This window comes from Aythya marila, assembly GCF_965140915.1.
Source record: "Aythya marila genome assembly, chromosome: 4".
Taxonomy (NCBI): Eukaryota; Metazoa; Chordata; class Aves; order Anseriformes; family Anatidae; genus Aythya; species Aythya marila.
In genome coordinates, this window is record NC_139045.1 from 37878881 (window position 1) to 37904932 (window position 26052).

Sequence of the window (26052 nt, forward strand, 5' to 3'; positions counted from 1 at the left end):
TACATATGTGCAATACTAGGTGAAGAACACTGTTGGTAGCATGAAGTACAACATCAAAAGCAATTAATATTTAATTAATTAGCAATTAATATTTAATTACTTGTTAAAAATCTTATTAGAAATGTCTCACAATTTAAAGCTAACAATGACATAGTATCTAAAAGTTCTGCAGAAAAACTTCAAAAACCCTTCAGTTCTTTGTACACTTTATTTCTTTCATTTTTAATAACTACCTCTTTTTTTTATTCCTTTCCTTAACAGTGCTCTTGTCTGTGATTTTCTATTTTTTTAATGTTTTCCTTTTTATCTTCACTTTTTCCCCCAACTACTCTTTTGCTTGTTTTCATTCATGTCTCTGTAAAATAATATATCTGTGTGTATATATGACTAGTACTGAGCTTTTTAGAGGGCATAAGCTAATTTCTGCAGAGAACTCAGGTAATATTTTAAGCTTATTATCGATCTTATCCACTTAAACTTGTTGCTCTGAACAGTTGTAATGAAACGCCTCAAAGACATCTGTTGAGGAGGCTTTTGTTTTATGAATGCCTCAATTTTTGCATCTATATTCCATTCAAATAATAATAATAAAAAAAGCATCTGTTATCAAACACCATGTTATTGACTTTTCTGAATCACTGGCAGTTGAAAAAAAAATGGATTTTTTTTTTTAGTGCTATTTTGAATCTTTTTCATGGTGTGAAATTTGATTTAAACTGAAGTCTTATACCACAGATCTCTTAACAAATGTTATTTCTAGGTGCCACACATTTTTGTTTCAGAGAGATAAGCCTTTGACAGATTGGATTAAAATGAAATCATGTCTTCTGTAAATTGCGATCTGCATATGTAATATAACTTTCTCTTAAATTAGTGTTATGGAATAATTTTGTGACAAAAATTAACAGGAAAAAAATCACAATTAAATTTCATTGGAATTATAGTTGCATCAGGCTGTAGAATATCATATTCTTTGATTCAAGTATGAATGCATGTAAATAGAAAAGCAAGCAGATTTTAAAAAAGGAGCTATTGAAAATGTTCTCTGAAAGCATTCAGATTAATATTGATAATGTTGTTATTATCTAATGCAATTATAGTGAGAAATATTCATGAAATTAATTTTTTTTGTTTTTGTTGACAGTGCGAAACTCTTTGTGGAAGTATTTATCCTTACTGACCAAATATTTGTATTTTATGGGACACTTGGAATAAGAACTGCACTCCTGCTGAGCTCTAAATGGAGTTTAGATCTTTGATTGCAACTTTTGAAATATGACTGCAACTTGATATTACAATCAAGTTGTACAGTAAAGAGATTACTCTGTACTCTAAAAAGCAGTCACTTATATTTTTCAAGAACGTTATTGTAGGGTGCATGTCACAAGATGGCTAACATCAAACTGACAGTTACCTTTTAAACATAATTCAAGATGCAAAATGGCCAATGATACATATCAGAAGAATGATCTGCTTTTATTGAGGTGATTTTCTCATATGCTAATATTACTGTGATTACCTATTACACAAAGAATTGGAATGAAAAGTTAAATACTGATGGATTAAATTATCAGTACAAGAGTTACAGAATAATTATACCAATACTTGCATAACTGGTCAAGCTATGTCATCCTTGCAGACAAAATTGTGCATTCTTGCAGACTCAACCAGTTGTATTTAAGAGATGACTTGTAATCAGTAGTTCAGACTTTCCAGAAATCTACTCTGGAACTTGACCAGTAATAGAAGTTTTGGGAAGAGTAGAGGCAACAGAAGTGAATACAAGAAGACTGCTAAGTTGTAGTCTTTGACATGGAAATACATAGCCAGTGTCAGTGAGCTCAGAGTGTAAGTCACACCTTGGTGAAGACTATCATTTAGCAACGTGGTATTTGGTATTTGAATAAAATAATGAAGGAAAAAAAAATGGTAGGAGATTGGAGGTGCTTCTTACCTATTCTGCTGCTTTAGAGGTGAAATATCTTAGTGGTAGATGTGAAATCAGTGTAAATTGAGCTTGGTAATATAGAAGTATACTAGACAGAGCCTTGTGTGAGCGCTTGGGACTATCTTTTGTTTGATATATGTTGTCTAAGGTTTTTTGGCCTAAGTTGTCAATTCAAGTACAACTCACTAAAAAAAAATAAAAAATAAAAATAAAAAAAATCCACTTGCTTTGCCACTAGAGCCAATTACTGATAAAATATGTTGGAGAAAAACAGAATATATAATAAAACAAACAGAAGCCAACAAACATACAGCACTTGATTGCGCAATACTACAGAGAGACTACCTGGTTTTAGCAAGATGATCTTCTGTCATGGCAATGAATGACAGTATATTCATCAACAGAAATTAGCCTGTTGAAAAGGTCTGCTCTGTTTGAGGGAAGGACCAGGAAGGTTAACAGACTTAACTGAAATACTGTTATTTCTTGGCAGGGCACCACCGTTTAGCAGTTTATTAAGCTTGCTTGTTGAAAGGCTTTGCAACAATTTTAGAATTAGTGGTGATTTGGTGACTATCTTACATCTTATTCTCTCATCCAAATGTAATTATTTCCCTATGAGAAGTTGCTAGATTGGCCTAACTGCATTTTGGTGGCTTTGAGCTGGAGATCTCTGGTGCTTTCAGGCTTACAAATAAACCTTAACAAGGTGGAGAGGGATGTGACAGCATCCGGATCTGGTGTATTTGTTTGGACATGCAATTCATTGTTTTGCCTATGTTACACAGTACCTTTTGGAAAAACTGGAAGTGGTTTTGACAATAACTTCTTCCAAAACACGACATCTGATGCAGCTTGCTTTTGCAAAAGAAGTTGTAATACATGGGCCATAAAATTTCTGAACCAGTCAGGAGTCTCTTCCAACTTTAGACAGGCATTGTTTGAATAGCTCTGTCTTTTCAGAGGTCTCTGTCTTCTGAAAAATCCAACTGATCTTCAATGCCATTTTGATTAGTGGAAATAGTAATTTCTGATGACAGAATATGCACAATAGCATGATTTTCTGTGTTGAGATCTGATCCAATATATTGTTGCTTGTAGAAGCAAGTTTTTAAATGAATGTGCATTGAGTAACACATTATCATTTTTTCTTGTGTACATTCAATGGGATAAGCATACACTGGAGTTGGAGAAAATAAATATAGAAGCAATTTTTCTTTAAAGGGGTGGTGGTGGAACCAAAGTTTTATGTTACTTTGATCAGTTGTTACAGTTCAGTTGGTAACAACTTGATTGAACTTCCTCAAGCTTTTTCATGAAAAATTTTGGTTTGGTGTTTTTTCATATTTTCACTGGTCTGACTGACGAGCAAAACAACTTTCAGTATGGAGTTGCCCACATGTTTATTGCTTCTTGTTAGTTGACTGATGACAATTGATTACAATGTAATTAATCAATGTAATTAATTGTTGTAGTTGATAACTGGAAATGGGATCAGTGCATTGAAAGTGAAGCTGAAATCTCAGACTGACATGAATACATACAAAAATTATTCCTCATATTTTCCCAAATTTGAGTGTGGTTTGACTAGTTTAGCATGGTCTGATATTATGACATATTGATTTTTTTTAATTTCTTTATATAGTAGGAAATTGTTTAGAATAGTATCTCTAACTTGCATGTATTGTTTTGCTGTAAATAATTTTCTTTGCACTTCATTGTTAGTCACGTACTTTGATATAAAGTTACCAGCAAAAGATGAAATATAACTTCCAAACTATTACTTTTAGGAATTTTTACTTATGCTTATAAGTAATATAAATATGTAAAATCACTGGGTTTAACTTCCTTTTGAAGAGATAAAATGTTCTAGAATGTATTAATTTTATGTGAAGAAGAGAAACACAATTCTTTCTTAAAAAAATAAAATCAATTAATATAAAATACAAGTCATTTAAGAGCAGGGGAAAAATGATAAACCATTTGCTAATGTGATTTCTGAGGAAAATATGTATTTAAATTAGTAATTCTTTGCAGTAAATATTACAATTTGTGATCATCTGATGGATAAGTGTGTAAAGTAATGTCAAGAGCTCCGCTGATCAAATAAGATTGTCTTGTTCTCAAATAGTGTGATGTAACTTTATAAACATTTGAAGGGACTAAATCTTATAAGCAAGTCACAAACCTTAAAATAAATTGTACCACTGAATGTGTATCATCTCTCTCAAGCATTCTATGGCTCTTACCTGTGTGGTATGGTTTTTGTTTTGGTTTTCGTGGTTGGAAATTTTGCCACACAGTATTACAAGAACAGCCCTGTCACTCTAAATTAATTCTGTAATATGAGAAGAATTGATTTAAAAGCCCATCTCTAAAGCATCTCAGAAAAAATGCCTGTCTTTTCTTGAGCATGGACTACCAAAAAAACCTGCATGGATAGCACTGAATGTTACTTTCCCTTAAAAGCCTGAGGCAGCAAAACTTACAAGGGTTTCAGAAGAAATACAGAAGAAACCAAACAGGACTGGGTAGGAGTTACATTATATACTAGGTTTGGGAATAGTTTTTGAAACATTTGGACAAAATGTGCTTTTCCATGGCAAACAGAAATCTAGTGCCATATCATTTTGGAAGTCTTAATTGTGGATCAGTACACAGAATCACAGAATCACAGAATTTTCTAGGTTGGAAGAGACCTCAAGGTCATCGAGTCCAACCTCTGACCTAACGCTAACAGTCCCCACTAAACCATTTCCCTAAGCTCTACATCTAAACGTCTTTTGAAGACTTCCAGGGATGGTGACTCCACCACTTCCCTGGGCAGCCGTGAAGATTTATTTTTTTAAAAGGAAAGTGAAAGCAAAATTCAGTCTTCGGAAAGCAGTTGTATGTTAGAATAAATATTACAACGTCATTATTTTAGGATAAGATATTTCAGCAAAATATTTCAACTCTTATAGCAGCAAATATGTTTTGGCTATTAACAATGGGAAATTCTGCTTAGTGAGCAAAGTGGAAATGATATATCTGCATATATATCACCTTTGGAAACCATTGTAATTTCAGCATTAAAAAAAAAAAAAAAAAAAAAAAAAAGAATAAAAATTATTGCCTAGAGACTAGGAAATCAACATTATCTATGTAAGAAAATACAGGAATAGGGCAAAGCTTACATGATGCTTTCTCCCTCGAATTCTTCCAGTCTCCAGCTACTTGCTACTCAGGGCAGTCTTGACTGAGATGTCTTCTGTTTTCAATAACCTCAGCTGCTTTTTTTCCCCATAAATGTGTTTACATAGGGTTTAAGAATGAATGTCCTTTTAGCATGGGTGAGACAAATTTCACTTTGATTTAATTATTCACTCCATAATTTTTATTTATTTTAGCATTTCTGGTCCTGTTTCCTGATGGTTTGTTTTGGTGCCTTACTTTTATTGGAAAAGAAAGTAAATTATTTGTTCTTGCTGAGCACAAATGCTTGTGATTTTACTGGCATTGTGATATGTGTTTGAGTCTTGGCCTTTGTCAATATAATACTCTGTGTGCTTAACAAAGCTTTTAACAGCTCTTCCGTCATTTGTAACAGGCAAAGAGTGGTAGACACAGGCAGGTGCAGATGTAGGAGGAAAAAATCCCTTTAGGTTGTAAATGTGCATATGCATGAATACTGGGAAGTGGGGAATATTCTCAAAGTGGGTTACATGTATGTGGGCGTACAATGGAGAACTCATGAATGTTCAACTTCCAGTTGTAGTTTTGTATATTTTTAGACCTAGTAATGTGCTGTAATTAAATATAGGAAGAAACGTGTTTATGTGGGAGTAAGCAATTCTGGAAATAAAATTAGAAGGATTTAAAATCAAAGATACATAAGGAGCTTAAGATCCAAAATATATGTTTTTTAGAAGAAAGTTTCATTTAAATGGTTGTCAACATCTTTCCAGCATGATCCAGTAATTCTGTTTAAGACCAATAATGCCAGTGTCCTAAAACATGCTTAGCAGTAGCATTTCAGCTCTTGACATGTTTCTCCTCCTCTTGTTTTTTTTTTGCCTTGTGAGCAATGTGTAATAGCAGAGCAGTATTACACTTGACCTGAACTTGTGTTCATTTTGTGCATGCGTCCATGCAGCAGCAAAGCAAACTTGACAGCTTAATTCCATGTTAGGGGAATGTTTGCAGGGATAATCCTATTCACTCAGCAGGATAAGGATGCCCTGCTAGTGGCTTTGGCCTATAAAACCATTAGCTCTAAATTGTGTGCTGGCATCTTGATCTTCTTAGCTTGTAAACCAGCTTTTTCTTAGCAGTTTATTTGTGAGAGAGAGAAACTTTGTGATAAATTTTCCTAGCCCATGCCCATTCTTTTGTTTGAAGCATAGCTGACAAATACATCAAAAGCAACAAAATCTTTACTTCAAACGGATTAATTGATAGAAGACATATGATATTATGTTTTAAAGCTATAACTGATTTGCATTAAACTATATTTAATGGCAAAAAGATCAACTTGGTGTAGAGGCCTAAAGATAATGTTTTAAAAATCTCCATGAGTGAAGGCAGATAAATAAGTAGGCTGAATATACTTTAGATTTTTCTCCTGCCTCTTTCTGGTTAACTATGTTACAGTAGCCCAGTATAACACCCATAGTATAAATTACACTAAATGTTGATGTAATTCGGTGTTTGTTTTTGCTTTTCAATATGCTTTGCTGGGGATTTTGACTGGGGACAGATCTTGTGATTTTATTTTGTATACTAAACTTAATCCAGTGCTAAGAATCAATATAATGCAGAAAAGTGAAAATATGTCTCTTCCAAATATAATGAGAACATATGTTCAAATACATCTACTTCTGTTTTTTCCTTCATATTTATAAATCTTTATTTGGAAGATTGAGTGGCAACAGACTCAGTCTCCTTAGTGCAGTCAAAGGATGAAATATAATGCTTCATAAACACCAACAGAGTACCTGCAAGCCTGTAGTATGTACCTTGTTAATATCTTGTTTACAGCATGGCTGTATTTCACTTTAGCTAAGGGTCATTGTTCTGATTTCCCAGGTGTGGAAACAAAGTTTGACCGACTTGTTTAGAGTCAAGTAGTAGATGTGGAATGCTCCTTTGTCTGTTTTCAGTGTTAAACGCTAGGCAAAGCAGCTGCTTGCTGAAGGACAGATGCTACTTCACCTGGTCCCTTGGTGACCCAGAGGAACATGCTGCAGCTGTGAACACATTCAGTAGGAATGCCTGCTCTGGCCTTGTTTGCACGTGTGCTATCTTGGACAGTACAGGAAAGGTACTGTCCCAACTTGAGTCTTTGTCCACTCCGCTCACAGTGACATATTGTATTTATCAACTGGTTATTTAGTACAATAGCTATCATTGTACATACACGCACCATTGCTCCTGTTTTTCCTAGCATAGCTGCAAATTATAATACTGAATTCAATATGATCCCAGTCTCTCAGTCAATCTGAATTGCATAGAAACACTAGGTGTTCACTTGGGCTTCTACCCTGCAGAGGCAATCTGAAGGCCAGGCCTTCATGTTATGAATTTCACAAGATCTACAGGAGATTAAACCGTGAATTTACATATACACTTTACATTAAAAGTCAAGGTTTGTGTGTCTGATAAATCCTCAGTAATATCGCTGTTTGCAGAATATGGCACTTCCAAGTACTTTCTAATGCTGAAACTAAAGACTTTATAGGCCCAGGTAAAAAGACTTCACTTAAAAGTTTGTAATGTTTGTAGGAATTGAAAGTCTATTATAGCTGTGGTTTTGCATGGTAAAAAGCCATGGCTTTTCTGGCACAATGTAAGATTGAAGAATAGATAATAATCACAGGAACCACTAAGAACTCATCAGTATTTCTTTAATAATCTATAGGGGGAAAAAATATTGCAACCAGAGTGATTTTTTGCCCTGGGAATAACAAATGTTCAATGTCTAGGAAACTCTAGGAAATGTGGTGAATGATAATACTTCTCTTTTTTCAGATATTCTGTACCAGATTATCTTTTAGTTACTAAACCACTATTGCTTTGGAAATGGGAACTCTGCATTGCCAATCCATGTGGCTAGACAAGAAACAGCTATTTCATTAGTAATGCAGGAAGATGTGTAATTAAATGTAATAAATTAAAAAAATGAAAAAGGAACTTGAGAGATGAGGGAGGAAAAAGGTATGGCTGCAGTGCATAAAATTAGACTTAAACTAAAAATGCCTTTCTGTGAAAAGGATTTTTAAGGTTCATGATGGTCATGACTAGTAATAGGCAATATGATGTGGATTAACACCTACTGGATTTATTTTTTGTGTGTGAAATATCCTTATATTCTAGTGGCATTGGGATACTTTGTTTTTATGTACACCAAACATAACCTTCAGATTTGTGGTGGTGTTTGTTTTTAACTTATCAATATATTGTGCAGTACCAAGAATGGAGAACATTTTCTTGTTTAAGATAGTATAGTACTGTTAAAACTCATGGATTTATGTGAAATTATTGCTATTTCAGATAATGACCTAATTGTTTCTTCCTCTTTTTCTAGTAAAGCAGAACAGTACCTTTAGAAACATCACTATATGCATCATAAGCTTTAACATCCTAATCCAAACTAGGAGAAGCTTGGTTGTACCAAGTGGTCTTTTTAAAAATAAAGATTAGAAGATAGGTTGGTGTGATTTATGGCTTACTGTGTATATTAATGCTTGTTATGATGGCAAACTATAAGCGTGGAAGACAAACCTTCAGTGAAGTGTGTAATCTAAATATTCTAAATAATCTAAATATTTCAGAATGTGAATTTTACTCTCTCAGTGCAAACTTGTGTTTATAATGCCACATAATATTAATGATATTATGTAAATATAGCTACATATTACTCTGAAAAATAGTAATATTAAAAAAGATATATTTAAAGCTGAGGTATCAAAGTAACAGCAATGCCATTTTGCTATAAGAAAATAGCCAGAATAATACTGAATTTATGTTATGTTGATGATAGCCCTTTTATTTTGTTTTATAAAGTATAGGAAAATATGCTTATGGAAAATAAATGAAAGTACAATGAGAAATGCTGAAAGTGAAGAAGCAAGAAGCAATTCTCTGAAATAGAAAAGCAAGACTAAGTCTTTGTTAACATCAAGTTAGGAGTAGCTGAAAGGAAATACAACCTTTTGTACTAAAGATTCAGATTTTCTTTAGCTCTCATGAAGAAGGCACTGAGTGCTCTTTGTGTATTCAGTATCTAGATGTGAATGAGGTATTATAAGAGAGGAGTGGCAAAGATGATGAAAACTTTCCCCCTTTGCATGAATTCAGATGTCTGAAGCATGTGAGGAATCCTCTTCCATTGAGGGAACTTACCTAGGTGCTGCAGAACCCTTTAAAATATGTTCCCACCCCTCACTGTTTCAAAGACAACAAGAAATGTTGATTAAGTGCAAACTGAGTGCAAATCAATATTGTGACGAGTGGTTTGCTGATAGATGTTCTGTACAATATGTTAGCCCTTATAGAGTCAGTAGAAGACCCAGATAATCTATTTAAGCATGTCAGAAGTCAGTGAATAGCCCATAACATCCCTTTCCTGTAATGAGTTGTTTGACAGAATGGCAATGCCTAAAAAGTCACCAGTGACTAGGAATAAAGAACACGCATATTCAATAAAAGTCAGTCCGCGCTTTAGCCAGTCCTGAGCAAAAAGAAGCAGGAAGAGGGTAAGTTTTCAGAACCCAGGGTTAATGACAAATATATCTGAAATATATCTAGCCTTGTAAGCTAGACAAAATCTTGAACACAAATAGGACTCCAAATGTATGAACTCATCGCCTGACATAAAGATGCGTATATGCAATATGTGCTAGATGATATTGACATATGCATTTCATATACCTGGTTCTCTTTCTGCAGAAACAAATTTTTTTAGTGATCAGGAGTAGGCACAATAGATTCTGACAGGCTGACCTCCATTTAGTGTCTTTAGAGGTATAATTCCTTTGCTTATGAGGTTGTGCACTCAGCAGAGCAGTTTTATAATCCCATCTCCAATGCAAATCAGTCACACTTCTGTGGATTTTAGCTAAAACCTGATAGAGTATTTGTGCTGAGTTTGTTTTACATGGGAGAAGGAATACTACCTGATCTGCAAAAATCTCAGGGATAAGAAAGCAAGTTATCAAAATATTTTATACTAATTCAAGTTTTCTGGACAACTGTTTTACCTTGTCTAGCATTTCAAGCCCTGAAGTAATATGTATTATATTTCTGATTATTTCCTGTAGATGTATAACCTTTGCCTTTTTGTCTTGTCTTGCAAACAAGTACTTAAAATAATCTATATCCACAGCTGTGCTGTTTCAGACTGCAGTCCCTGGGGATGAAGTTAGGTTTGTGTTGCTATGCTGGCTTGCTTCCTGCTTTGGCTGGGTGCTCTCACTGTTTACCCAGCATCAGGTCTGGCAGTCACTGGAGCTTTGAGAGCTGATTCAGCACACTAACCTGGGAGAGAGAGGGAAGGCAAAACCAATGTGTACGGGTCTCTGATAGAAGTGACCAGAATTATTTGAGCAGTAAGTGTTAGACTTCTCTCAAGAGAGAAAGCAAAAAATATGCATGTGGAGTGAAGAAAAAAGATGTCCTGTGGATTTGTTGATCCTGTGTGATCTGTTGATTATCTTAATGATCCTGGAGGACCTTGTCCAGGGATGCTACTCTGACAGACTCCTGAAAAATAATCTGCTATCAAAAGTGGTGGGTCAGTACCCCACTGCACCTCTTGTAAGTATGGGTTATTTGTTTCACCCTACAGAGAACAAATACAGAGAGAATATGTATACCATACAAAATGGTAGGTGCTTGAAGCCGTATTCTGACTTTCACTGTTAATATTAATTAACAATTGAATTAAGCAGCAACAACCAAAAGATTGAACACCTCGGGGAGGACAGATTTGTATCTCTCCAGGTTGGAAGGGTGCAAGACTAGTCTTAGCATGAAGCAGCTGAAGTGAAAAAAAACTATTTGTTAACTATGTATAAATCATTCTGCTGAATGAAAGTGTGGGTGTGTTGGCTTTGGTTAATCTATGGACCAGACTGATGAAAATGCAGTACCTGAGTGAAATGTTTCTGAAACAAAGGTTGTCTTTTTTTTTTTTTTTTTTTTTTTTTTTGGCGGGGGGAAGGGGAGGGAAGCTAATTGCATGTGACTCATTTTCTATAATCTCATTCACTATACCCAGGCATTTTAGAGAGCATGTGTATAAAGTGAAGGTGAAGTGTACTGGCCAGTGGGCATACCATGGTGCAGTCTATTAAAGGTTGTGTTAATCCCTGTTGTGTTAATCCATTCATGGCAACAAAACTAGTCACCAGATGCTGACGAGGTACTTATTAAGGTGGGAGAACCATTGGGGGTGGGGGGATGGAGGGAAAAGCACCAGTCTGAGAAAGTGAGATATCAACATGAGTCAGTTTTTATTTTTGCTGTCTAACTCCCAAAAAGGGCCATTAAGACCTCTAGTGTGGTACCTCCATCTCCTTCCAGGTGCCTGTTTGTTCTCTGCTCTCTCATCACAGTACATTAAAATGCCCCACCGTGCAAAAATTGTATGGGTTCAAAGATTGTAAGGTTTCATGCTGTTTGCAGCAACATATTGAGTATTTTGGAAGGTTTTAAACTCCAATACTAATAACCAAATACAAAATGCTGTGACTGCATCATGCTTTTTCTTGTCAGAACTAATTAGAAGAATATAGGAGTGGATCGCAGTCAGATTTGCCTGTTAGTTCCTAACCCTTTGAAAATAGCCCTAAGGGATACAGACCACTTTTTGTAACTCAAGCTGAAAGAAGAGCGTAGGCAGACTTTCCAAAGTTATAAATAAATATTTGTTAGCGAAGTAATCTTGGCCATGCTATCCAACTAGATAGCTACTAATTCCAGGCTACATGGCTAGCATGAAAAAACTGTATGAGATATGTGCCATAGCGTGTTTGCTCATAATTGAAACAAATACCAATTTTTATTTTGCCATTGTTTTTCCCCACATACTTTGCAGTGCAGTACTCCATTCAGGATTGAACTGAAACAACAAGGAAAGTACGAGTCATCGTAATAGCCAAACCCTCTCCCGTTCAGTTGTGTGTGTGGGTTTGGGTGCTGCTCAGGTCAGTCACTGCACTGTTTCCTCTTGAGCTTAACCGTGACCAGGCTCTCAGCTGCCTTTGGCAGGTACCCCTCACATGCTGGGGACTCTTACTGCCTAAGGAGGGACTAAAAGCATTAGAGTTTTATTATCTTCTAAGTTTTCTTTACTCTTTTGTTGTTGTTGTTGTTGTTTTTTGTTTGTTTGTTTGTTTTTTGTTTGGTGGTTTAAAAACTAACAAAACAAAACCCAACCCACATTTTTTTTTTTTTAATTTATTTTTTAAGGACAGAACAATCATAAAAAGAGTGTTAGTATCAGTTTGTTTTCCTGCTCCTTCGCTTGTGCTGACTATTTCTTCTGAAACACCATTTTGTCACAGCACATCAATGATATTTTAAAGCCATTGTTTTTGTAGATTTTCTCCACCACAAGATTATTTCTGGTGAGTTGTTTTATAGCAGGTTCACACACACATATGTATCAGCACAACTACAGGGGTAAGAATGAGTGACCAGGACAGGCAAGTCTAAAGTCGTCTTCACTGCTCAACAACAAAATCTGTTGTATAGTTCTAAAGCAAAAGCATGAAGTGTATATATACATACACACAGCAACTGTGAATTAGTATATAAACCTGAAGGAAGACAATGATACTGCAAGGTGGGAAACGAGGTCGCTTCAAAATATTCCAGAAAAGCTGTGAAATACAGTTCTGAATTAAGCTCCTTAACAGCTTCTGGATGAGAACTTGTGTAAAGTGTCAAGCAAGATTAAACGTTTTCCTGAAATCTGCAGATTTATTTGTTAATGCTTTTAATCAGACAGATTTGAGAAGGCAAGAGAGGACTGAGATGGCTTAACAGTCAGGGTGAAGATGGAGAGGGTGAGGGAGGCAAAAATCTACTTGTCTCATTCTGAGTTCTGTGCAATGTAATTTTAAAGGGAACTTCTAATCAATATGCAAGACCGTGCTTTAAATCACCCACTTTTTTTGTTACCTACAGTTGAATTGTAAAGAGAGGAAGGAAGGGAAGGCTGGAAGGGAAGGAGAATCATATTTCAGATCTTTTTTTTTTTTTTTTTTTTTTTTTGACACCTACAATAACTGCTTTTTTAATGATTAACACCAGTCATCAGATCTTTCTTTTTCTGAAAAAGTATCATAAAGATCTCCTGCTGTTCCCAGCAGTGCCCCACTAATTCAGCTCACTAGCAAAATTAGCAGCAGGAAACAAGCCTTTGAAATTTTCCACCATTTATGAATAGCATTGTTCATTTGGTAAAGGATATGGGCTCCTGCTGTAATTGTTCCTGTGTTAAGAAGGCTGCAAGTTATTTTCTCTCCATCAGTCTTTATATTAAAAAAAATAAAAATCAATAGAAATAAATACACATACAATTAAATAGTGGATTAAACAGCTGAGTGACGAAGAATTTCTTTCACTTTTGAACTCTTCTGATTTTTCTCTCTGAGGGAGAACTATTGTGCTGCCATTCCTTCGCAAACACTCGATAATGCTAAAGTGCTTTGAAGTTGCCATTGGAGAAAATAGAACAACAGATGGAGCATGAATAAACCCACACTGCTGTCTTTTTAATCTGAACAAAAGCATTTTTTCTTGGCAAAAATAGTTAATATTTAATTCCATTTACTTATAGAAGTTTGATCCCAGATGAGAATACAAAAACTGAGGCAAAGCTGTATACACAACCATTGAGTGCATCTATATCCTGGCTTTTTATTAGGATGATAAAAAAAGAAGTACAAACACTTTGTCTAGCATGCATTATAATAGCTGGAATAGATCTTGTTCAATACTGATCTGGAGGCCACTGGACCCAAAGGAATCTGTGAATTAGAATCTCAGTAAGGTGCTATTACTTTGTGGTTTCCATGGTACAAAACACAAACTCTGGACCTCTCATTTAATGACTTTCCTCCTGCATAGCTGTTATTAGTGGTTATAACTGAAGTTGCCATTCTGGCAGTACAAGTAGTGTTTGAACCACAGGTATATTCTCACCATAAATAAAATGTGTACTTTAGTACTGTTTTCTGAGATTCATTTTCTTTCGTTATATAGCTAAACACAAAAAGTTAATGCCTTATCTTTGTATATGTGTATGGTTTTTCCCACACCAAATTTTCTAAAATTCTTATCTAAAAGATTTAAAGAGGGTGGTTGTATTGTTGTTTGTTGAGAGAGACTTGGAAATACCAGTGTCAACTTCCTTCTGCTTCAGTCTTTATCAAAATGACTGTTTCAGACCTTTTGGAAACAAATGTTTCCAAAAACAAGCTTTTTGAAAACAAGCTTTTTGTACATTTGCTGTTTTAGGTCATACAGGATTTTTCTACTGAAATGAGAGGTTTTCCTCTAAATCTAATCAAACAGCTGCTTTTTGACATTCAGAAGTCCTGCATCTTCCTATAAAACAGCTATTGCTGTGGATTTGCTTTCTGTTTCTGGCAGACAGTTTCACAGTGGAAATGCATGACACTGCTGCTCTTAAGAAGTGAGTGGAAGGATGCACAATGAAATTAAGGTCTACAAATTTAGGCAGTATTATTTTTTTCTCCAAACTGTGTCATGCATGGGTTTGAAGGGCATTCCTTCCAAATTAGCCCTTCCAGTCACAGTATAGGTGACATTTTACCTGACTTAAAACTTGGTGAGAGACAAGATGTGGGAAAATCAAGAATTTGATGGTAAAATATGGTCAACCTGTGCAAGCTAAGTCAGTTTGGATGGGGATATTAATGTCCCAATAAAAGGAATATTTCAGGGCAGCACAAATAAGTAAGTTCTGCTTACATAGGGTTTATTAAGCGTTCCAGTAACTAGTCGCAGGAGCACAAGCAAAAATTTGCCAGCTTCTTATGAGTTGAGTCTCCACAAACAGACCCCCTTTACAAAGTAAAAGGAAATTACTACAGAGCAATCTTTTTTTTTTTTTTTTTTTTTTTTTTTTTTTTTTTTTTGGGGGGTGGGAAAAAACAACATGACGCATGTTTTTTGCTTAAGGATATGTACTATTCAAATGATCTTACTATTGCTAATGATGCAGTTCATGCTAACTCAGAATGGAGGATGCAACTGGAAGTATGCCGTTTGTATTAATTATGCTGCCACAAAACCATTATCTGTTTTCTACAAGTAATTAGAGACTAACATAAGCAGAATACTAGCATCCTGGAACAGGAGACCACGTGTTATAAGCTTACAAAATATTACTTTCTGCTTTCAAATCTAAGACTGCAAGCAGCTATAGAAGTACTTCCAGCTTTGACTGTTGGACAATAATTGGATTAGGCTTTCCCTAGTTGGTAACTGTAATTTTCTGACATCTAAGCTTTTTAAAGTTCATTGCAGGAGAGGTACAAGACTGAACTGACAAACTAAAAGTTTATCTGGTCTGCCAGATCATGAAGTGTCTTCAGCGTCTGAATACACACCTGTTCTAGGTAACCCATACAAGCATGAGACAAATGCAATGGGATGTTGATGCTAGGACAATGACATTGGTATAATGCAACTGAAAATAAACCTTAGGATTACACATGCCAAAGGTACTTCAAATTGTTACATATATTAAGAACACATGTTGAGAGGGAAAAATAATGCTACTAAATCAGGCCCTCAAAGGAGAATACTTTTTAATGTACTGTACTGTGAAAAAATAGGTGAAGAGGGAAGAAGTATTTCACCAGCTTAACATGAATTCAGTGCACATGTTGTTGCACAGAACCTTTTTGGGAAGTCTTCAGAATTCAATTAAGTACAACATAGCCCTGCTGTGCGAAGATAAGAATATCAGAAATTTTAGGAACATGAAAATGTTATCTACACAGCATGCCTCTTTTTTTGTTGTTGTTGTTGCTGATCTCAATCCATTTTTCAGCTTTCTTACTATACCCTTCAATCATTCCCCCCTGAAATATATCTAGATTACTCTTGAACTAATTTATATGCTTTGCAGCCAGTGCTTTTCTCTATAATTTATGGTTTCTGCAATAAACAATTTTGTTCTGACCAAGTATGCCATTTTCTTGAAGTTTCTTAACCCTCCTCCTCCCCCCCTTTTTTTTCAGATTAATTTCAAAGGCTTTCTTTAACATTTAACTAGCAATCTAACTTAATTTTAATTTTTCATTGCCTTTTAAGTATCTAAAATGTCTTGATTATGTCAAGATTTGACCTTTCAAATAATATGTATTTTTATCCTGGTACTAAGATCTTGCTAAAACATGGAAGGGAAATTTATATGTGAACTTGCTCTGAAAATGCATGGTAAAAACTCATTTTAGGAAGCATGTTTGTGTGTCAGGATTTGTTGATATTTCCTTTTCTGTCTGCTTTGGTTTATTTTTGTAGTGAGTGTCAGCAGTTGTGCTTACAGGTAACCTCAATAATAAACATACAACTGAGCCAGCATCTTCAAAGAATGTTTGTTTACCATGTGTGTTTAACAGACTCCCCAGCTTACCCAGGAAACCTGTGTCCCCCTTTACTTTTATTTGTCATTGCTGTTACTTTAAGTGACAGTGTTCCCAGAATGAGAAGCTCCTGCTGCAAGCCAGAGAGTATGACTGAAAAGAAGCAAATAGAACATGAACTTTAAGTCAAATAGTTGAAGAAGTTGTCTTTTTATGAGAAAGAAGTTTGAATTGTCTTATTTAAATAATGATTTATGATGTGCGCATCATTATTGCAAAGCTTTGTGAAAGATCTTTGCTTCTGATAAAGATAGACTTTATGGTGATCATAAACGTGGTGAAGAAAACTTTATCCAATTATGGGTTCTTTGAGAATCTACCCCAGAGTTTTCTGCCACCTCCTAAAGATTTGAGTTAAACTAAAAGTCAGATATGTAGATATTTAGGAACCTAAATCTTACTGAAAGACAAAGGAACTTTTAACATGCTTTGTGAATGTTATGCTTTATGTGAAGAATTTTGAAATCCAAATTAAATTTCTTGGAAAATTTATTCAGGGTTGCAGTGCATCTATGAAGCTCAGATGTGCTTTCATGATAAAACATAATAGTTTGCTGTCATTTAAAAAAATTTAAATGCTAGTTTACGCACCATAGCATTTTCCAAAATGAGAGTGTTCATCCTCTGTAGGATCAATACAACTACATAATTTGTGTTCATGTTATTGTCTGCCTTATTCAGGAACATATCTATTAAATACATTTTAGTTGTTCTGAAAAACAGAATAATAGTTTTTTGTTTGTTTGTTTGTTCATTTTTTCCCCTAAAGTAAAGTGTTTATAAAGAAAGGTGTTTATCTTGGGGGAAAAAAAATAAATATCATTTTTAATGAGAAGTTTTTCATAGTTTTATTTTAATAATGTAATCAAGAAATGTGACATCTAGGAATTCTTTATTTGGTTTCTCTTTCTGCATATCTGAAGGTTGCTTTGGATCAAAATTGATGATGGTGTCTTTGTGGTCAATATAGGAGTATCAGTACCAGGCAATTATCTTCTGTATAGCAAGGACTTAACTGTATTTCAATTGGACTTCTCATACTACTGATTATAAAATATTTGTATCTTTTCTGCTTCACATATATATATATATTTTATAATCTTATGACTATCTGCAGTTTACATCCTTGAAATAGATTCTTATGTCTTGGATAATAAAAGTTCCTGTGGAAAAATGTATAAGTACACATATTTATTGGTTTTGAATATTATCTAATCTTCTGTAAACTGAGCTTAGAACAACACTCTGAGTTACTTAAATAACCAAAAAGCCTTGAAATGAAGGAAAAACAAAAACAAAAACACTAAAATTAGGAAGTCACACCTGCATAAACTATGGAAATCTTATGGGGAACATATATGGTAAGAACAAATTTCATAAAAAAAAAAAAAAAAGTTATACTGAGGTTAACCTGAATCGTTTTCATGTTCTATGTTGCATTAAAAACTTCAAACAGCTTAATACTGACATGAAATATAAGCTTTCTATTAAAATTCAGTTGTTATAAGACTAAAAGAACTTTTTAAGCTTATTTAAAAGCCTTGCTAAAGCCTAGTAAATATCACTTTTTATATAAATGCTGTGTAATGCCCAAGAGTGTAAATTCCGAAAAAATAATCAAAACGTTTTCCTTCACACATTGGTGAAATGCCCATAAATAATAGATAGAGGCTTTTCTTAAATCAACATCTTTCATGGATACTGAAATGGAAATTACAAGAGGACAAACTGAATGTCATTGCAAGGTGTTTATAATAACAATGTGCTTGTTGCTGAATATACTTGCAAAAGAAGATTTCTGTCATTGTTAAACATCTGAATTCTACTTTGATATTTAATAGTACTTAAGTCATTAATTTCTTCCTGTGCTCTTAATTTCTGTGAATTATCCTTTAAATTACTGTTATTAGATTTTTAATATTATATTTTAAGATGTTATTTGGTGCAGCTTAAACAGTTATTGAAATCACATTTATCTAAGTAACAGGTGAGCCACTAGTAAACAATCTTGTTAAAGGATTCTAATCTCTGGGTAGATCTTTTTAGTTAAATTAGAGGAGGAGGGAAAACTGAAGAAAACTCAGAACTTAAATATGGAAGATGCAGAGGCAAGAGAGGTTGCTTCCTCAGAAAAAAATAAAAAAATAATAAAAAAAAATATTTAGAGAGAAGTCTTCTCCTTGCATTGCTTCTTGAAAACCTAGTAATCAGTCAATACTACAGAATTTTTTTTGTGCTTTAAGATTCAGTTCCCATGTCTCAAATTCTTAGGGAAAGTTTCCTGATTCTCATAACTTCTAGAGATAAATGGCTTTTCCTCTTGAAAGAGGAAAAGCTCTGAATGTAAAGCCTTATAGCTATGGGAAAAAGATGGTGTGTGAATATTTCTATTTGCTATTTCTATTTGCCTTTTTTTTTTTTTTTTTTTTTTTTTTGCTAGCCATGGTCTTTTGACAGATAAAAGTTCAACATATTAAGAAAAGGATATAGATTTATATCCATATATAAATTATATGCAGGATTATATATAAGATTATATGCAAGATAAGCATGTCTGATAAACACTTTGGGGCACTCTTCTCTTTCAGCTGTTTTCCTTTTTCAGGTTAAATCCTCTGTAGGATAAACAATTCTACCTGGATTGGTAGCCATTTAATTAGTCTCAAAGTATATATGCTTCACGTTCCCTTCCCCCAGAAGGGAACTGCAGTTATGAATTGCAGTTACCCAAAAGTTTGGTAGCTTTTTATGCCGAAGCTTAACTTTGAATCCTAAAGCACGTGAATGAATGTGATTGAATTCAAAGTTCAGAGACAGTTTAAGCTTTTCTTTCAACGAATGACTAAAGAGGGTCATAGGTTCTTACATACCAAGCCAGAGAAGCTTCTGCAAAGAGAAAATGAAGTTCTAGATGAGAACATGGAGTATAAAAATCTCTTTAGTAGGTTATTGCCGTGCTCTCACAAGCCCTCAGGAGCATCTTGGATTACTCTGGAGCTTACTTAAAAACAGAGTTTGATACTAAACAGAACAGAGCTGCAGAAAATAATTTATGGAGGGATTTGAGTTAGTCTTCCTCCTACATTTTGTCCTAATTAGAAATAATTTTGCTATGTTTACCCCACGTACCCCTGTAAATCTTACATAACATTTTTATAGCCTACTTATTATCTCTGACCAAGATTTTTATTAAATTGATTTAAGATTATAATTTACATTGATTACATTGATTATTTACTGTAATTAATGTCTAGGAAGAACTATCCTTAAAGATTTAGTTTGTTTTTTGATGCATGGTATTCTAAAGCATACACTCTACAGCACTTCGCATTTACAGTGTGAGATTATGGATCCTCTGAAGTTGAGCTCCACAGTTTTGATTTGTCCTTCAAAAGAGGGAAACTTCTAATATGTAACTGGGAACTAGAAACTTTCAATTAACTTGTAGCATTGCTGGGCAGTATTTGGTCCCTCCTTTGCTGTGCCAACAAGTGCAGTAGCACTTGTCAGCACTGCAAGCTCTGAGAATCCACTCCTAGGCCATGGAGACCTCCAGTGCCCTGGCTTTTTTGAAAGTAGAGGAGAGCAAGACTAAGCTTTCCAAATGCTTTTTTTTTTTTTTTTTTTTTTTTTTTTCTAGAAAACAGGATGAAAATTCCTGCGTGATCCATTGCTGTTTAGTAGTTGTTCCTGTGGATGTGTGTGGTGTTGATGCTTGACAAATTTCAGGGTAATAGAGAATAGAGGTCAGGTTTTTCATCACCTTCCTGTGGTGGAAAGGGCATGGTTTTCACTTGGAGCCTTCTCTTCTGGGCCTGGCTCTGGCTTACTTCTTTTGACTAAGAGTGGAACAACTTTGTCTCTTATAGTATTCATACTTAAGGCTTTGCAAGCAGTTATGCATTCTTTAGAATGGACTATATCATGTTAATTTGAATGAGTTTTTTGTTAGTGTCAAAATCATAAAGAATGAGACAACAGATTCTCCTCTTTCAAGTTTAAGTAGCTCAATGAAGAATTTATACCCATGAAGTAGCTGCTTATTTTTTGTTTTTATTTTTTAATCAGAAGTTCTCTTGTTAATTATCAAAACAAAAGTAGCTTGTGTTATTCTTTAAAAACAAAACAAAAAAAAAGAAACAAAACAAAAACATGAACATGCTAATGATTTGAGATTTACATTTCAGCTCCACATAATTGCATAATAATCACTCACTTCTCTGTATGCTATGAAGTGGATTTAATTGTGAATGTTAAGAAAATAAAAGCTGAAAATTGAATGAATGTGCATATTTGACTGAATGAAACGTATTTGCACATCAATCATTTTCCTAAAGAAGAATCTCATATTTTTTTCCAGTAATATGAACTGTTCGTTTTGCCAATGTTTTTCTTGAAATCTCCTTTCTGCAAAGAGCACTTTTATTGTAACACAAGTTCTACAAGTAGGATCAATTGTGTGTGAAATGGTGCTGTGTTTTGTTGTTTGTTTGTTTATTTATTTATTTATTTATTATGATTTCTCCAGTTGTAGTTGACAAATTCAGAGTGCTATCACCATTAAGTACAGGAACACTCTCATGTTTCTGGAATATGTGCTCAGTCACTAAGAAAATCTTGTATATTTTGGATCCATTGTTCTTTATTTGCTCTTCATATAAGAGTGAGAACTCTATGCTAGTCCAGAAACTCTTTTTCCCCACTATAATAGGCAGTTAAAAATGACTTTTTCTGCTGTCATCTAAAGAGTCAATTATACTATTTCTTTTTTATTGGTAGTTTAATGACTGGCAGCTCAAATTACTACAGGTAGGTAGTAAATGTTAAAAAATTGAAGCAAAGGAAGTACCCAGATATGGAGATTATTCCGTAATTCTAGATAAAATTTAACAACACTTAATCTGTCTAAATTCTGTAACTCCTGTAACTATAAAAATAGGATAAAGTGAGTGAGGAAGAAGTAGCAGGACTATGTTATTTTATCAGCTGGTATTCTCAAACACAAAATCAACATGAAAATTCAAAGCATAAGTGAAGACTGAACAAGGTATTCTGAAGTGACGAAATGCTGAGTAATCAAGCAGAAAGTTCAGTTCTAAAGTTCAGTTTTAAAATTCCTCTAGAAGTTTTTACTGAAATTATTCTCTCCTTCCCCTATCAATTCTTCATTGCTTTTCTTTTCAAACCTCTCAGTACACCCTAAGTATATTCAGAGAGAGATACAAGACTTAATCAAAGTATTATTTATGTTTAAAGCAATGGATTGAGTGACTCAAGAGAAGAACTCTAAAGCTGTGGTTTGTTCAAAGTCAAATGATGTTCCAAGATGGATTTCAAATAGATTTAAGAGAGACAGTAGTAGTGGATTTAGGGTGGAAGGATGGAACAAAACAACAACAACAACAAAAATAACTTTGCCTAACATTTTTTTTTTTAATTGATATATATATATATATATAATTGATATATAAATATATATATTTAATTGATATATATATATATATATATATATATATATTGATATATATATATATATATATACATATATATTGGCCTCAAAAGGTGAGGCTTTCATTTCAGCTGTATTGACATAGTTTCCAGTTGAATCTTTTTTTTTTGACTATTTTATTTCCTGTATATTTATTAATACTTTCCCAAGAAACTTGGAAGTCTTAGTCTCTTTTCTAATTTAGAACTTACTGCAGAAGTTAAAGTAAAATTACAAACTCTAACCTCTGTAGAGGGCCATTACTAATAACTAAAGAAGTCAAATTTATCTTCAAACTTACTATCAGTAGAATAAATGTTACTCCAAATGAATAAATCTGTTATTTTCAACTCCTATTAGCTAAAACATCGGTTGCTGCAGCACTTATTGGTGACCGGAGACTGTTTTCTCTATTCTTCTTTAATTCAAGTTGTATAAATACAGCTCCTTATTTCTGTAAGTCTGTTTTTCTGGCCAAATACATTAAAATAGCCTCACTATTATAGTGAGGCTATAGTGATAACTCACTAAAATAAATTGATTTGTATATCAGGATTTTCTATCTGATATCTATAAGTTTAGGTTCCTATTTTGAAATACTGGATGTTACATTTTAATTTGTCTAATAAGCATAGTTTAGAGAAGGAAATGAACTTTTCTCCTACCGGGTAACTGTAACTTATATCTTTATGGTAATACTGTCTGCATGTTTTTTTTTTGCATTTTGGATATGAATACTTGCAAACAATTCCTAAAAGCATTTAAAAGGTAGTCAGTGCTATGCTACAGATGAACTGGATGGAGTCTTTCTGAATGTCTTTGTGTTGGGTCTGTCTGGGATGGAGTCACCTTGCCCTGCAGCAGCCCACACAGTGCTGTGCTCTGCACTCGTAGCTGGAACAGCACTGGTATCACTCAGGTGTTTTGTCTATTGCTGCATAGTGCTGGCACAGCATCAGGACTCCTTCCAAGCCCCTGAGAGCCAGCAGGCTGGGGGTGGGCAAGTAATGGGGAAGGGATATCACCAGGGCAGCTGACCTAAACCAACCAAAGGGATATTCCATAACACCTGATGTCACACTCAGCAATAAAAAGGGGGGCTCTCGTGGGGGAGGGGGCTGTTCCTCCTGAACAACCGCTACACGTTTTGAGGCCATGCTTCCCAGGACGTGGCCGAACATCGCTCGTTGATGGGAAGTAGAGAATAATTTTTTTTTTCCCTCTATCTGTGCTTCCGCGAGGTGTTATTGTTTCTTTTGTTTCTTTTTCTAATTAAACCATTCTCACCTCAAACCTCAAGAAAATACAACCTGTGTTGTATTTTCTCCCCTTTCCTTTTTGAGGAGAGGGAGAGTGAGAGAGTGGTGGTGGAGCTTGGCTGCCCACCCGAGTAAAATCATCAGTCTTCTATGAGCAAAAATTTACGTAATGCTGAATAACTTAAAATAACCTTTTGGCCAGTGCCTTCTGATGTGCTAGCATGTATTTACAAATGCCTTGTATCAAAACACAAGATGAGTGATAAAACTGATTATCTGTGAAGCAGTAGTATATATGTCAAATGACAAATAAGCTATCTTTAATTCATTTTTGCACTGGATTTGATTTTTTTTTTTTTTTTTTAAATTAATTCATGTTTAATTTGTTTTTACAATTTCTCTCTTTCTCTCATTTTGTGTTATGGACTGATATATGGGCAAAAGTGTTATGCTGTGGTACTGCAACAGATGCATTTTGTCTTGTCAACTAGGTGAAAAAGGTGGATTCACTGAAACATTAACATTTGGTGAGGTGGAAAAAAATACAGTGAAACTTCCTTGGATCAAGGATGAAATAAAGAAGGGTAAAGAAGAGAAAGTGGTAAAGTGTTCAGGCATAGGAATTACCTGGCATGTGTAATAAATGACCTGAAGCAGAGTTAGCTACTTTGCACACAAATTACCTCATCTCTATTATCGTGCTTCTGGCATAAATTCAGGTGTAGAAATGGGTTCATATTTTTGTCTGTGGAATAGAATCACAGGATCTGGCTTCCGTTTAAAACATGAAAAGAAGTCAAACCATTCATTGTTTGGCAAGACATTGTTTCTGTCTGTACCTGTGTGGTTGTTACTGTTGTTGTTTTTTTTTTGTTCTTTTCATTGTTTGTTAACTGGAGCTGCAGGCATCATACTTCTATCTGTAAAAACAGCCACAAAATTTGTTCAATTTTTAATGTTATTGTAAAAGTTTTAGCAGAACCAGGAATGAAAATCTTAATTCTTCTTTTAACAATGGATTTGAAAGTTTGTTTAGAATTTGGCAGATGTCACCTTTTATAAAAAATAAGTTGTCAAACTTGATTTATCAAAAAAGGCAAAAAACAATATCGTTAACAAAAATAAAAATAAAAAAAAAAAAATATGCCTGTAGGTGGTACTTTTGAGAACATAAGTAATATTATTTTTCCTCACCAACAGCTTTTTAATTAGTCTCAAAATATTCTGTAAAATCAAGTGGAAAATACAGCACTTTTACTTTTAAATTAATCACATTCGCTCATTTGCAAAACGTAATTATATCCTAGAAGATGTAAGGTTTTCTGTGGCCTCCCACATACTGTGACATTGTTGACTTCAACAATATTTTTCTTGTCTTGATTTGAAGGATGAGAAATGGTTCTTAGCAACGTTAATGATTGTTAGTAATGGCTGATGTTTCAGTTTTCTACAGGACTTTCTTTGAGTGTGTTTGCTTCCAGTCTTTATAGAAAATCCAGGTTTTGTTTTCTATCCTACTTCCAAGTACCATAGTCAAGGTTGGGCATCTGGAATATTGAACTCTGGTAGATCTGCTTGCAGATTCCCTAAAAACTAGTATTTGTCTTCCGTGTTACATACGAGTGTAAAATACCAATAATTTCATCCACAGAACAGAATGTAAATGAAATAAACCTGTTTGCAGCCATATGAGAGTTACTGCAATAACTCTTTGGCAACCTTATTCTCAAGCAGGACATCTTATATGCACTTTTTTTGAGAGAGGTGTTTATTCACCTCTATCCTATTCTATTAAAGCTACAATGCTTCCTCTTACCCCTAAGTTTTATGTTGGAAAGTTACCTGACAGATTAATTAGTTGCTCAAGGCAAATAATATTCATTTACACTTGCTGCTTTAGACTATTTAAAACAAAAGCTTCATTGATGCATAGAAGTTTTAGAAGATACTGTTCCATCAAGTCAATAAGCATTGCTGTAATATATTTTGTCAACAACTTGCAGTTATGGCATGAAAATGAAAGGCTAAGTGCTAACATTTTTACTAACTCCACTCTTTTTCTTTTTCGTTTTCCCTCTCCCCTCTCCCCCTGCTTTCTTTGCGTGATAGGCTGTAAATGTTCTGTTAACAGAGCACTGATTCAGTAAGTCTTGAAATTCTTTTTTGGCAATGGTACTTAAAGTTTCTATTATTACAGATAAAACATTTATTTTTCAAGAAAGTTTGCTGTTAGTGAAGTTTTTTGCTTGCAGTCATGGGTGGAAGTATTCTGCAATGCACAGATGATAAATACTTTACTTTCTGAAGGTAGCAGTCATAGATGGATTATGCTTGAGATGTACCAGTGCAAGCTCCCATATGAAAACTGAGTTTTATCCTTGGCAGCAGTGATTAGGCTTTCTGTTTTCAAACTGTAGTACAAAATTCTTGCTAAGAAAATAAACAAACTCTGCGCCACAACCATCAAAAACTTCTGCCTATAGTATGGAAGAGAGGAGTGAGCTAAGTCATTGCCTTTTAATGGAAGACTCTTTAAGAATTGATGTAAAACTGTCTATTGGTTTATTCCCATTTTCTTTTGTACGGTGGAGTGTTTCATATTTGCAAAATAACTTAATCGTTACCTGTGTTAGTTCCTTCTTAAGAGAGCAGCTTATAGCTACATAGCCACTTTATTTGTTGTGTAAACAA